Source organism: Acanthisitta chloris, unplaced genomic scaffold (genome assembly GCF_000695815.1).
Source record: "Acanthisitta chloris isolate BGI_N310 unplaced genomic scaffold, ASM69581v1 scaffold10129, whole genome shotgun sequence".
NCBI lineage: Eukaryota > Metazoa > Chordata > Aves > Passeriformes > Acanthisittidae > Acanthisitta > Acanthisitta chloris.
In genome coordinates this window covers 4,269-17,447 of record NW_008693085.1, presented here as the reverse complement: position 1 = coordinate 17,447, position 13,179 = coordinate 4,269, and the positions used below count along the sequence as shown (strand labels likewise).

The 13,179-nt window shown below is 38.0% G+C and overlaps 1 long non-coding RNA gene across 1 annotated transcript; it reads right to left on the bottom strand.

Annotated features, from left to right (window-relative positions):
• Positions 1–3,565: 3,565 nt before the first annotated feature.
• Positions 3,566–11,334, bottom strand: LOC103810053. The gene is made up of 3 exons (XR_624801.1): positions 11,221–11,334; positions 8,564–8,746; positions 3,566–3,702 (listed from the first exon to the last, which is right to left on the bottom strand). It is a non-coding gene; the product is annotated as an uncharacterized LOC103810053 (long non-coding RNA).
• Between the last annotated feature and the right edge of the window lie 1,845 nt (positions 11,335–13,179).

The following is a 13,179-nucleotide window of genomic DNA, read 5'->3' as shown; positions in this document are numbered from 1 at the left end:
AAACTGCTAACCTGATTCATCCCAAGTGTAATACTCCTGGGATTTCTTTGCACCAAAGACTTAACAGGCCAGTTTCTTCTGCCTGCATCTCTGAAGACATGTAACAAAGCTTAATGCACCTGGCAAGAATCCTCCCCCCAGCAATATTCTTTATAATAGACATGACTAGAACAGTATCCAAAGAGGAGCAGATGTTCAGTCTATCTGAGAGCAGCCTACAGAGAGGAGGGCATTTCTGAACTGAGAGTCAAGAGTACTATTATTCTGCACAGATGTATTATGGTTTCACTTTCATTCCCCTGAGTAGTTTCCTTAAAAATACTGGACTGAGAAAGCTTGGTTGCTTTATTACCAAAAAATTGCTTAATGATGCTAAAAGCTCTCACACAATTATGTCCTCTAGTTTTTAATTATTTGTTAAAATTCATATTCTGTACTAGTCTCAGATTTAGGTCCTGATGTGTTAAGATGAGCACAACATGGTAACTTTACACTTCTTGTATAAATACTCCACTAGAGTGTAACATGAAGAAGTGTGTTATGCAAAAAGGTTGCTTATTATTCCAAGTAATCATGATGCAAGTTTTCTAACTGATAAGAGCTACACTGCAAGGCTAAATCAAAGTATGAGACTGGCTACTTATCTCTTGATACTTTATTAAATATAAAATAGGATTTGTTTCTTCTAAAAGAAAAAAAGAACAATAGCTCCTATTGTCTCAGAAGCATATTTCCAGCTCACAGTACTGCAACTTCAAAATGCTTTATGAGATCAGTTAGGTGCACATTAGCACAGAGACAGAAACACAGCAAAGAAAATTAAATTCAAATGTTCAGTAGAAAATGAAGAATTTCACTTCAAATTGGAACAAAGATTTTCTATGAAGGCATGTGTTATTAGGCAATTATCAAGTGATGAAATTCAGAAGGAATGTCATGTTTACCCAGAATTATTCTGTAACAGATAATTTCCATCGTTCTGAAGCAACTGGTTTTGGCTTCTATACACACAGAAACTGTCAGATGATCCACACCAATAGGTCATCTCTAAATTCCATTTAGTTGTAGACAATAATTTCTTGATAGTCATCTGGTTTAATCATTTCTAGTCAGAGGAAAATACCTTCAACCTGGTCTGTGAGCATCCAGTGCCTCATTGTTGATATATGCCTTGAAGCAAGAAGCAAATGAAACTGCCAATTTTAGTTAATGATGGTGTGTCCAGATATCTTGTCCTAGAATTTGAGAGCGCAGATCTAACAGTTACTAAATCATGTAAGAATAGATCAATTTGGGGCAACAGAGTTGGCAGGTGGGGTAGAATATTTCACACCAAGACTGCAATAATATCATCCAAGGTCTTTTCCAGTATTCAGAACAGGTGGTAACTTATGAGGTCTGACAATTTTATGATGATTCAGATATTTGACTCTATCTCTCAAGAACCCTTAACAATAGAGTAGAATAGTCTTTTTAGCTACTTGGTCCCTTTTGGCCTCAAAACTATACCTTAGTCACTGTACCTTAGCCTAGTTCAAACCTGATTAGCCTCTTTTCCCTAAAATCCAAATATGACCAAGTACAGTACACAAGAGCTACCAAGAACTATTGGATATGTCAAAAATCACTACACTGTATATACTAAGAAAGGTATAAGACTTGAACAATATGATTCATACAACCAATGCTGAAGACAGAATTAGGAAAAAAGAAACCTGGCAACAATCTTTCTTTCCAGAGTGGGATGCTGTTGATACATTGCATGGGACATGACCTAAGGGACTGAGAAATTTTTCCTCCAGGGAAAAAAATATTAATAACATCTAAACATACAGATTCAAATGCTCTAGAGAGTAACTTTGTTGGTAAACTGCAGTGGTGGCTCTAAATCCATTACTAAATGTTGAGTTTTGCCATCTAACATAAACCATTCCTAGAGGAATTTGAGATATTTTCTCTCCCAAACCTCCTGCCCATGGATCCCCACAGAACACAAAACAGAGACGATAAAGAGATATTCATTGTTATATACTGCAGGACACCCTAAGAGCTGCTATGAAAAACAAACTGCAATGGCCCTGTAAGGCTGTATACAAGCTGAAAAGAAGGTGCCACTTCAACACAAAAATCTGTTTCATGACAGTTTTCTTTCACACATACTATTATTAAAAGGGAAGCTTTGCCAAAATCAATATTAAAATTAATTTTCTACTTAGGCATATCAATGCATTCACACACCGGCTGAAATCCATTGCATTCATGGATCTACATGTGCAGTGACAGAATGCATCCAAGACTGGTCTACACACTCTGTACTGACACTTGCACATGTACAGTTTGGCATGAAAAGAGTAAATATAAACCATACTCCACATATAGACTTGTGGTTTTCACATTAACAATTCCATGCGAAATATGAAAGTTAAAACATGAACACTTGACTGTTTCCTCAAAGTCTGTTCCATTCTGTCTGTTTGGCATTCATCCTGATCAGGCCAGAATTTTCACAGATGGGTTTCAAATGCCCAGCAGACAAAATGGAAACTGGATTTTCCAAGATGCTCACTGCACAAAGAGCTGACATCTTTTGATATCAGTATAACCTAATCATTTGTTACGATTTCTAGTGCAAACTATTCTTAAAAACATCTTCCCATGGAACTCAGAAGAGTTTGGAAAATAGCTTTTCTCAGAACTTAAGCATTATTTATGGCTTATTTTCAATATTAGATACCATTGTATCATTGACATATCTGGCAGGATATTTGCATTTACTTAGCTGACAAATCCTAAAATACAACCAATTCGTCAATATCAACCTTATCAAATACTGATCAAATGTAAGCAAAAGCCTTGATTGTTATGAAAAGCACACTATTCCTTTCAGAGATATTCTACTTATTTTCCTCTGGGTACAGGAGGAAGTTTTTGCAGAGCAGGTTGTGAATCTATGAAAACTGAAATGATCCAGCTCTTTGCTCCTAGATTAGTCAAAACTAAAGACTGAAACACACAAATTACAGGCCTTACCTTGCTCTGACTTAATTTGAGGAAATCCTACTGCTTTCAACAGCATTTGAGTAGTAGCCTACTTTTATTGGCTTATTTATCTATTTGTGCGTTTATTTGCACAAAAAAAAGCAATTCAGTTAAATAATTTCTGTATTTTCATTTAGGGAAAAAAATCACCATCAATCACTGTGCTCTTTAACTGTTACATCACATGTTAGTCATATTTAAAGAAATGCTACCAGAGAAAGATTCCTATGGCAAGTCCATACTAAAGAAAGATTTTAGGGAGCAAATCCTGTGAGGCCTCTTAGAATTTATACCCTAACTCTGAAGACACACCACTATCACTGTAATATCAAATAAGAATGATGAACTCAGAGCAGACCATTAAATCACAACACTGAAAAGACTAAACAACAGCACTTACCACTTCACATGCAACCACTTTAAAAAAAACAAACAAAACACTGAACAAATTAACTTGCATCTTATTCATTGAGTTTATACTCAACGTTGAAAACTGGAATAAACCTGTTATTTTTCTGGATTATTTACCTCAAGAACTAGCCAAAGCTGGTCTCCATTTTTCACATCTTTCTTATAGTACATGCCGTAGAATTTGACTACATTGGGATGATCAGAGAGAGCTTTCAAAATGTTGTACTCAGCTTCAATTTCTTCATCAATGTCCTAGTGTAACAAATGAGAAATACATTGTGGTTAATAAATAATGGTAGCCATTTAAAACAAAAACCACAACACATAGCATTTTCTGTCAATTCAAATGCAGTTTGAAATGATGCAAAGGAAAAGTCAAATAGAGCATGAATGTACCATTTACATGGCTCCAGAGCTTGATTCGGTTTACTCAGTACAAAACAGTCATCTTTTTTAAATTTGGTCTTTATCAATTTCAACTAATGAACACATGAGGTATGACTGGGCAGCCCACAGGAGAATAGGGAAGGAACAAGGGTCATGGTGAACAACAAGCTGTCTGGGAGCCAAGAGAGTGCCCTTGTGGCCAAGAAGGCCAATGGTGTCCTGGGCTTCATTAGGAAAAGTGTGGCCAGCTGGTCGAAGGAGGCGATCCTGTCCCTCTGCTCAGCCCTAGTGAGGCTGTGTCTGGAGTGCTGTGTCCAGTTTTGGACTCCTCAGTACAAGAGGAACACGGAGCCCCTAGAGCAGGTCCACTGATAGTGACAAAGATAATTAAGGGACTGCAGCATCTCTCTTACAAGAAAAGCCTGACGGTGCTGAGCCTGTCCAGCCTCAAGAAGAGAAGACTGAGGAGGGACATTATCAATATATATGTCTCCGGAGGGAGTGTGTCAAGAGGATGGCACCAGGCTCTTCTCAGTGGGGCCAAGCAAGAGGATGAGAGGCAACAGGTAAAAACTGACGCACAGGAAGTTCCACATGAATATGAGGAAGAATTTCTTTACTGTGTAGGTGACTGTGCACTGGAACAGAGTGCCCAGAGTGGTTGTGGAGTCTCCCTCACTGGAGATATGAAAGAACTAGATGGACATAATTCTGTGCAATATATTCTAGGAAGATCCTACTTGAACACGGAGGTTAGACCAGATGACCCCACCGTTGGTCCCTTCCAACTATTCTGTGATTTCAAGGCAAAGCCAGTGCAATCCATAAGTAGGTAGGTATGCAGATGCCTTGCAAAGTTACGTGCTACTGCTTTAGTCTTAAGGGTATTCCCAGCTAGAGATGGTGTGGCTGGAATTACCTCTCTACCTCTCTGCGCACAAACAAGTATGACTACAGCCACATCCTACTCATTTACCATCCCACTTTCTAGAATCATCTGGAAATTTTTCTCATTTTCTACTGTCACTGAAGCTGGTGACATCCACGCTTTCTCTGGGTTCTACTGAACTATAGGAGTTGTGGCTTTTTGTCGGTCTTTTGTTACAGACCTCAGGGTTCTTAAGACAGTGAGGGAAATTCATTTGAAGGTGAGAGATGAGGACAAGTTTTACCAACACGTGCACCAGGAGCTGTGCAAGCCCCTTTGGATCAAGCATGGATGCTAGCAATGGTGGGTATCAGATGACTCAGGTAAGCTCTTACATCTATGAGCTGGAATTGCTTATTGAGGGACACTATTAAGACTATGTTTCAGTCATGCTAAGAAAATATTCAATCCCTCCTGACCACAGGTAAAGGCAGAATAGCTGCAGTCATCTTCTCCCATTGTTTAGATCTCAAAAAAATGTAAACATACTTGTTTCCAGATTAAAAACGTTTTAAATAAAATTTTCTATTTACAACTATACAAAAAGAAATGAAAAATCCATTCTAGAAGAAGGTTGCCTTATGAACTCAACTATCCGTATGAATGGATTTTGTACCAATGAAAAGCATGTACTCAGTGCTGAAAACCTGTCACACCATTGCCAAATAGAAGCAACTGTGGCAGAGAAAGGAGATGCTTTGTATTCCCAATGGATGATGCTCCTCATTCTGTTCAACATATCTGCCCCAAGAGGACTTCGCTCACTTGTTTCTTACACAGGTCTCTCCAATACGAATATCCTCATACAAGTCTTTTGTCTTGAGACCACCTTGAGTGGTCTCCAAGAGCTTTGTTTCCAGTACCTTCAGGAATCAGGCCACTAAACTTTCATATTGAGAATATAAGAATAAGTCTTCTCACAAGGACAGGGTTTAGAGATCTTTTAATTGGAACAACCAAAAACCAGCAGAAATTTTCCTCTTTCAGAAAAAGGAGGAACTCACTTTAAGTTAATTTCCCCATAAGCACAACACAAGCTACAGGAAAAAAAGGAAGAGAGGAAGAGAGAAAGCACCAAGGTACTGAAGGTGGCTGAGGACAGACAGAGTGGAAGAAAGGATGAAGAGAGAAAACATATCTGGCATAAAAGAAAAAACAAAAGAAAGAACAAAACCCCAACACCAAAACAGTTAAAAGCCAAGAAACTGAACTCAAAACATACAATAGTTCTGACTGCCTTGGGGAAACTGGAAGAGAATTAGCCCACTGTCCTACTGTGATTTAATAGAGGTTTCTGTCTCCTGAGGGGTACTCAGGTTTTATGAGATTTTTTACAATTATAAGGAGAAATTAAATGAATAGAATATTCATTCTGTGCCTACTCAAAAGAAAAATCTTCCTCTGTATTTTATGAAGCAAGGAAACTGGAAGTATTTGGTTGAATTTAATATATTTACCTGCATAAAAGTACCTCTATAAGAAATGTTAGAGTGAATATTTTCATCCTATATGTAGGATAATATGGATAAGAGTTCTAAAGTAGAATGTTATTTACTTATAACCCCAAGGACAAGACTGAGGGCCTTCTCAGTTCCATCATCATATATTCTCATTTCAACACCTTCACTTTCCTGATTGAGTTTCAAAAAGCTGATCTGTTATTCAGCAAAAAGAATCTGAACTCTAAAGGATTAAATACAAAATGCTTATTTCAGTCTTGTATTACCCATGATAACATAAGTTTCCAGTTTAATTTGGAAATGTCAGTTAAACCAAGGGCTATAAACCCACATTTCTTCTGCTTTGTTTCCAGCCCACCTCTCAAGTGGCACAACTGTGAAACCATCTTCAAAGAAGAAAAACCTCTAAAATGTAAAGAAAAAAATGCATAAAGTATCTTTTTCTTCATTGCAATGGCTCCCTCTGCAGCCATTAATAATACTTTCAGTTTAAACAAAAAGAACTCATTTATTGCTTTCACCCTACTTGTAATATAGGATTGCCATTTAACAGTAACATGAGGTACAGCAGCTACTCCAGACATCCTGTAAACAGGAGAAGGAAAAGAATAGTATTCTTAGAATAAAAAGGGTAATACATTCAGTTAAAAGATTTGAGCTCTACAGTGTGATGTCAACCGCATTACTGACTTCCATTTTTTCATTAAAATAAGGAATCTGTTTTCATCAGTTATAACTTTGCCCTACTTCAATTTCTTATACTGCATCTTTATCCATTGTATTCTTGTCTTCACATTCTAATCCCTTTTCTCCTACTTAATCTATTTCCTCTAGCATCAGTTTTACTAGCTCTTTCTTCCTCCCATCTTCCCTTGAATCTTTTCCTACTACCTCCAAAGTGTACACAGCACTGAAATTTCCCCAATGCCTTCAGTTATTTCATTCCTACTATAGCCAGCTGTCACTTAAGAACACTCCTGAACACTTGTGAAACAGATTAAAGCGGAAGCATTTCCTGCAAAACAGGCATTTAGATGAACACCAACAGCAAGGAAGTCCTGCCTGTTCATTGTAAGCACAAGAACCTTGCTTACAGAAAGGAACAGAGTCAAAAATAGTTTCCAATACATTTGACTTCATTAAGATCCTTATCACTTGGCTGTAAATTATGTTTGCTTTGGGAGAGGTATGTGGTATTGAATTGAGCTGAGACTCCTTTTGTTGCTTTGAAAGCATGCTGAAATAAAAAGCAGATCAACAAAAACCACACCAAAGTCAATGCAAGATACTATGTTTTCACCAACGCATTTCATGGATTTATGGGCCATGAGATCATAATTTAACACTGTGTGACATGCATGGGTAGAGAGAACCCTGTGTGGTTGTGCAACTCCAGACCTGCAGGGTTCCACACGGCGTGACATGCTCTTCCCTTCCTACCCAGAGGTCATGCAATGGAAGCACACACCTCACAGCCTTATCCTGGGAGTGCAAAAGATGAGCTCAAATGAGCCACTGAAACAGGAACAGCAGCTTGTCCATGTTTTGTGCATTAGTGCTCTCAACAAAAATCCCAAGCCACATGCAGCACCACTGAAGTCAATGGGTAAGCCTCTAAAAACCAGACTAATGTTCTTCCCTACTCTTTGAGCATTTATCTAACCCACAACAAACGTCAGTTATTGAGACCAAAAACATAGCCTATACCACATAATAATTCTACCTTGCAGTCACCTGGTGCTTGTGAGTAGGAGATACTGCCTTTGCATTTTCCATTTGAAAAGATAGATCCCTCTCCAATATCTACATATTTTGTCACATTCTGAAAACACAGAATGAACAATAACAATAAAAAAAGGCATGCTATTTTATTTTTGAGGTATCACTCATAGCATGTAACTCAGCTACAACCATGTATTCAGATGCTTGAAGGTACATCTTAAGCACCTAGAAATATGCAACTTTCTAACTAGCTAGTATGTAAAGAAAGAAAAGGAAAGGGAACAACAGTAAAAAATAGAATAAACTAGGACTCCTAGTACTGAAAAGGAAAATAATCATCTCTGCTTCTGAAAATAAGAGATAAACAAAGGAGGACAGAAAAGAAAAGTAACAGAATTTAGGTATACTTGTGACTTCTACCACATGCGACCACTTCCAAGATCACTTATGAAAAGAAAAACACATGGACAGTGAGCCTGATACTTAGCAGGCTGAAGCAGTGTCAGTGTATTTCACTGTCACTTCTAACACAAATGATCTACAAAGATTAAGAAAAAAAAAGACTATATAAACTCACAATTAAATAAGCACAAACCAAGTAATTTAAGTAGCTTACGTGAACAGGATCCAAAATTTTGACTGCTGCTTTGCTGCCATTTTTCTTATTTAACACCTTGAAAACTTTTCCATACGTTCCTTTGCCAATAGTCTCAATTATTTCCCAGGTATCTGAAGGATCAGGAAAGCTATCAAATATTATTGTTTTCCCAGTCAACGGAAGCATCTCAAATGATGGCTCCTAGGAAAAAGAGATCTTGATGTTCACTCGACGAACGGTTAATAGCAATCACTTTCCTACACATGCCAGTCTCAAACACAAGGAATGCTTTTGCATATAGTGCACACACACGGAAAGCATAATGAATAAAAACTGCCGCACTTAATACAAATAATCTGAACCAATTTCAAGCTTGAGTGAAGCCAGTAGAAGCCTTTCCATGCACTTCAATGAAAACATAATGTCACCCTAAGATCCTCAAAGGGGCACAGGAATGAGAGTCAAGTTCATAAAATCCCAAAGAATTTGGCTCCATTACCAAGAATCATGCAAGAAAGGGAAAAAAACCCACCAAATAAAACATCTTAAATAGTTGCATTAGGTTCATTCAAACATTTGCAGCAAACAATCAATTTTCTAATCCTACTCTTAGCATTTGAAATATTATATAGATCTCATAAGGCCAAGCAGATCAAAGTGGCAGATCTTTTCACAATACTACAGTCTTCTGTCAGTCAAGCATTCACAGTCATGGAAAACACCTTACCAATGTACATTCGTTAACAACTGTTTTACATACTGTAAAGGAAACACCTTTTACCATGGTGGAATTGTATCCATCACTGCCCAGGTTACACCTGTGCCCTGGTCAGTGATACAATTCACTTACACATGCCTTCATAGTGACTAACTATCCAGCAGCTACAGTGGTAAAAACAAAGTGTACACACACCCTAGACAAACAACAACAAAACAGAAACCCCACCTTTATCTGTTTTTAAGAACAGCCAAAATCTCAGTAGAAATCAGTTAAAAATTACGTTCTCATGTTCTTAATTGTAGAACCAAGACTGAAAAAGAGAAGGGGCAGGGAAGAGGACAGACTCAAGCCCTTACTAAGTAAGCAAGCAATAAGAGAATCAGCTACCATATACATAAGTCCTTCCTGAGCACAACATGCAATAAATGAGCCAGGTTGGAGAGACATTTTCAAACACCTTTTTTAAATGTTTTCATATAGTATTTTATAAACAGACTAGAATGCAATTTCTCTTGGATCTTTTTATGCCAACAGCACAAATTTACACACATAAAGCATTTTTTGGTGATACTACTCCAGTGAAAAACATTGCACTGTGATACCTTTCTACTTTTTAAATCAGAGGATGGCTCCAGTTTCCATTTTAGCCATGGCTTCCAGCACACTAGCCATACTTTCTTTATTCCTCTCCTTATTCATAAAACCATGTATACATCACTACACATGCAGCATGTATATCCACTATACTTACACTATGTATACCAACCAGAAGCACCTGAAATGGACTGTAACACAAACATTCAATTCATGCATATTGGCATGACACATGTATTAAGAGTAATCTCCTGGATGAGACAAGCTCACCTGGGAAACACAGGGCTTGGGATTCTTTCCATCATTCTGATCTTGGCTGAGTAACTCACTGATGAGTGAGAAGAAAGGTTTTTCTTCTCTTTCTCCCCCACACCTTCTTTTTTAATACATACATGACTATCACCAACTTCTATACCTGCTCTTGCAGCAAAGTGTTGAAATAGCTTCTTAACACCAGTAAACCTGCAGCACTCTGTTGAGTACTTGGTACTGTAACAAGTACTGGCTCACCACCTTGATTTCAAGTCCTGTGGGAACAAAATGACCCAATTTTACCTGCTACAGGGAAATCTCCCTTAACACTATTGCATGTAAAGTTCGAAGTAAAGATCAAGATTCAGAGATGAGTAGCTATAATACATAAATCAGCAACTTTCCATTCCAGATTCAAAATTTGCTTCTTCTTTCCAGATCTCTCCCTGGGGTTCACGTTGCCACAACTCAGCCAAGACATTGACTGCAGTCTCTTCCTAAGGCATTGCCTAGTCTATGCCTTGGGAGCTTCACCACTTCCAGGCAAAGCCAACTCTTCCCCCAAAAAAGAACACAAATGAGTTAAAACTTTTCTTTTTTAACTTTGTTTTTATTTTGCCTTTCAAACAGTGCTCAAATACAATCATCCTGTTAGGTTTTTTTATCATTTTATATATAAATGCTTTGTAATTAGCACATATTTATGCCTAGACAGAATAATAGCCAAATGGGGGGTGATAAAGGGATGGGTATTCATAATCACAAATCCTTGCTTTGAGGGATTCAACAAGGATGAAATTTCCAAATATTTCTGTCTGAGCTTTAGCTTTTTAGAACTGAGATAAACTGTTCAAGGTTTAACTGGATACTCCATCTGTAACTAGTGATTTTTTACAAGAGAAACAAAAGTAGAAAGCTATCAATAGGCATCTTTGAAGAACTGAGGCATCCCAATCATATATGTAATTCTCCTTCAAAATCTTGTACCTGCTATGTCTCCCATTGCAAAAACACACAGTAAGAACCTCTGACCCAGGCAGCTTACAGGATGAGATATGCAAAAGTTGAAGAAAGGAGGGTTTATTTCCTCCCCTTCAAGGATGAGCACTTAAGATGTAGGAACTCAAAGAGCAGCTCCATATATTTAGCCCATGCCAGAACCAAGCAGGGAACTCTGATAGCTTGAATCTCAAAATACACCCTTAAGCAAAGGTCCACCCCTCTGTGCAGAAGTTTTACACCAAGTAGAACATGGTAAGAAAAAACATGTACCTCAAAACATGCAGCTTCAGACAGCTTCCCAGGTTTCATTAACTCCTTATACATTGAGAGAATGCAGCTGAAATTCACTGACTCCCAGTATCAATTGCTTATTTGTCTGCAGAGACTGGTACAATGAGAACTGTTAAAGGTTGAGGAAACATGATCCTGCAGGTAATGTTTGGCTACCAGAAAAAAGTGCTAGAGAAATTGCCATACGCTTGTGTTTTCATCTGAAAATCACACCACTTGCACATCATATGAAAAAAAGTCACTACATACTTAACAAAAAATGCATTCAATAGCTGTCATACTTGGCTCAATAATTTAAGAGTGCTATTTCAGAAAGAATTATACACCCTAATTCTTTCAATTTACAGCTTCAAAATTGTAAGTTGAATACATTACACTGAACATCATATTTCCTCCCTTCACCCAAGTTAGATAGATTGTTTAGCTTCCACTTCTATTATTAAAAATTTATTAAATAGAATGATTTCAAGTGTTGTGTTCTGAGTGATGAATAATGTTTTATTACATCTCAGTGAAGTTGAGAAAGCTGACAATGATTTAACCTCATATTTCAGCAATAAATTGGACTGTCTCTGGTATATGTCTGGATACCCAACCAACTGGGTAATTTATCATAGCCTTGACCATTAAAAATTTACTTTAAAAACCCCACAACTTCAAACTTGGTCCAAACCTCTAAGCTAGGCATGTACCCTTGATCCCTTAGAAAAACTCTTTAAAATACTTCTGGTGTGCTCAGCATGACAGTTCACTCAACTTCTGCTTAGACTTTGGCTAACCTGGCTCCTAGTAAGGCCTGATGGATGTGGGGAGCAGTGCTGGTAGGTCAAAGCAAGAGCACCAAGTAGGCAGACAAGTGACCTGAAAGAGCTCAAGAACCATTTTGTGCCATTACATACCATTAGCACTGGCAAATCACTGTCTCCTATTATCTATCCTATTGCAGTTTCCCCAAAATCTAACTTATGAAAATGGCATGGGCCAAACCTCTGAGATGGAAGGTATAAAACATCAGCTTACCCAAAAAGCTTTTGAAGCAGATCCAACAGCAACTGGTCTGCTGAGGTTTTCCTGCCCCTGATACAGGGAATGCTTGCACCAAGACTGAAGAGGAAGGGAGAAGCAGTCTCTTTCCCCCAGACACGTTTTTTTTCTTTTGTTTTGCTCATAAGTGCATGAGTTAAGACTTATGGGTTATAAGTTATGAAATCTTATGGCTTGAATGGTGCATAAATGAATTCACATGATAGACTGACCTGGGCAAAAGGGGATTGAGACACTGTTTGTTGTGTTTGTTACAGTTCTTAATGAGCTCATGAAATAAAATTTAAACCATAGAGTGTGCTGTCCTGTAGATTTCAGAGAGCCAAACAGACTGTGACAATCACAGTGATTAAATTCAGGGCATTTGGGGCAGGGGAAAAAATAAATTTGGAGTTCCAAGAAGACAAGCTGATGTGGTTGGGATTTTTTGATTTGTTTGTAGGAGTTTTTTTCCTCTGAGAGGAGGATCTCATGTCCATTACAAGAACAAGTTGGGTGAGAACAGTCCTGTGTGAGGTTTTGCTTCCTAGGTCACATCAAACACACACACCCTATGCAGCAGACCTCAGGCCACATATTAGAGATACCCAGAGATGCACTGTTCAGCATCAATGCTGGCAGACCACTGCATTCTCCATAATCTTCAGTATCTAGCTAGTTTGGAGAGGGAATGGGAAGCCTCATGAAGAACAGAATATCTCCTGTAGACTATCTGATTGCTGCAAAGGCA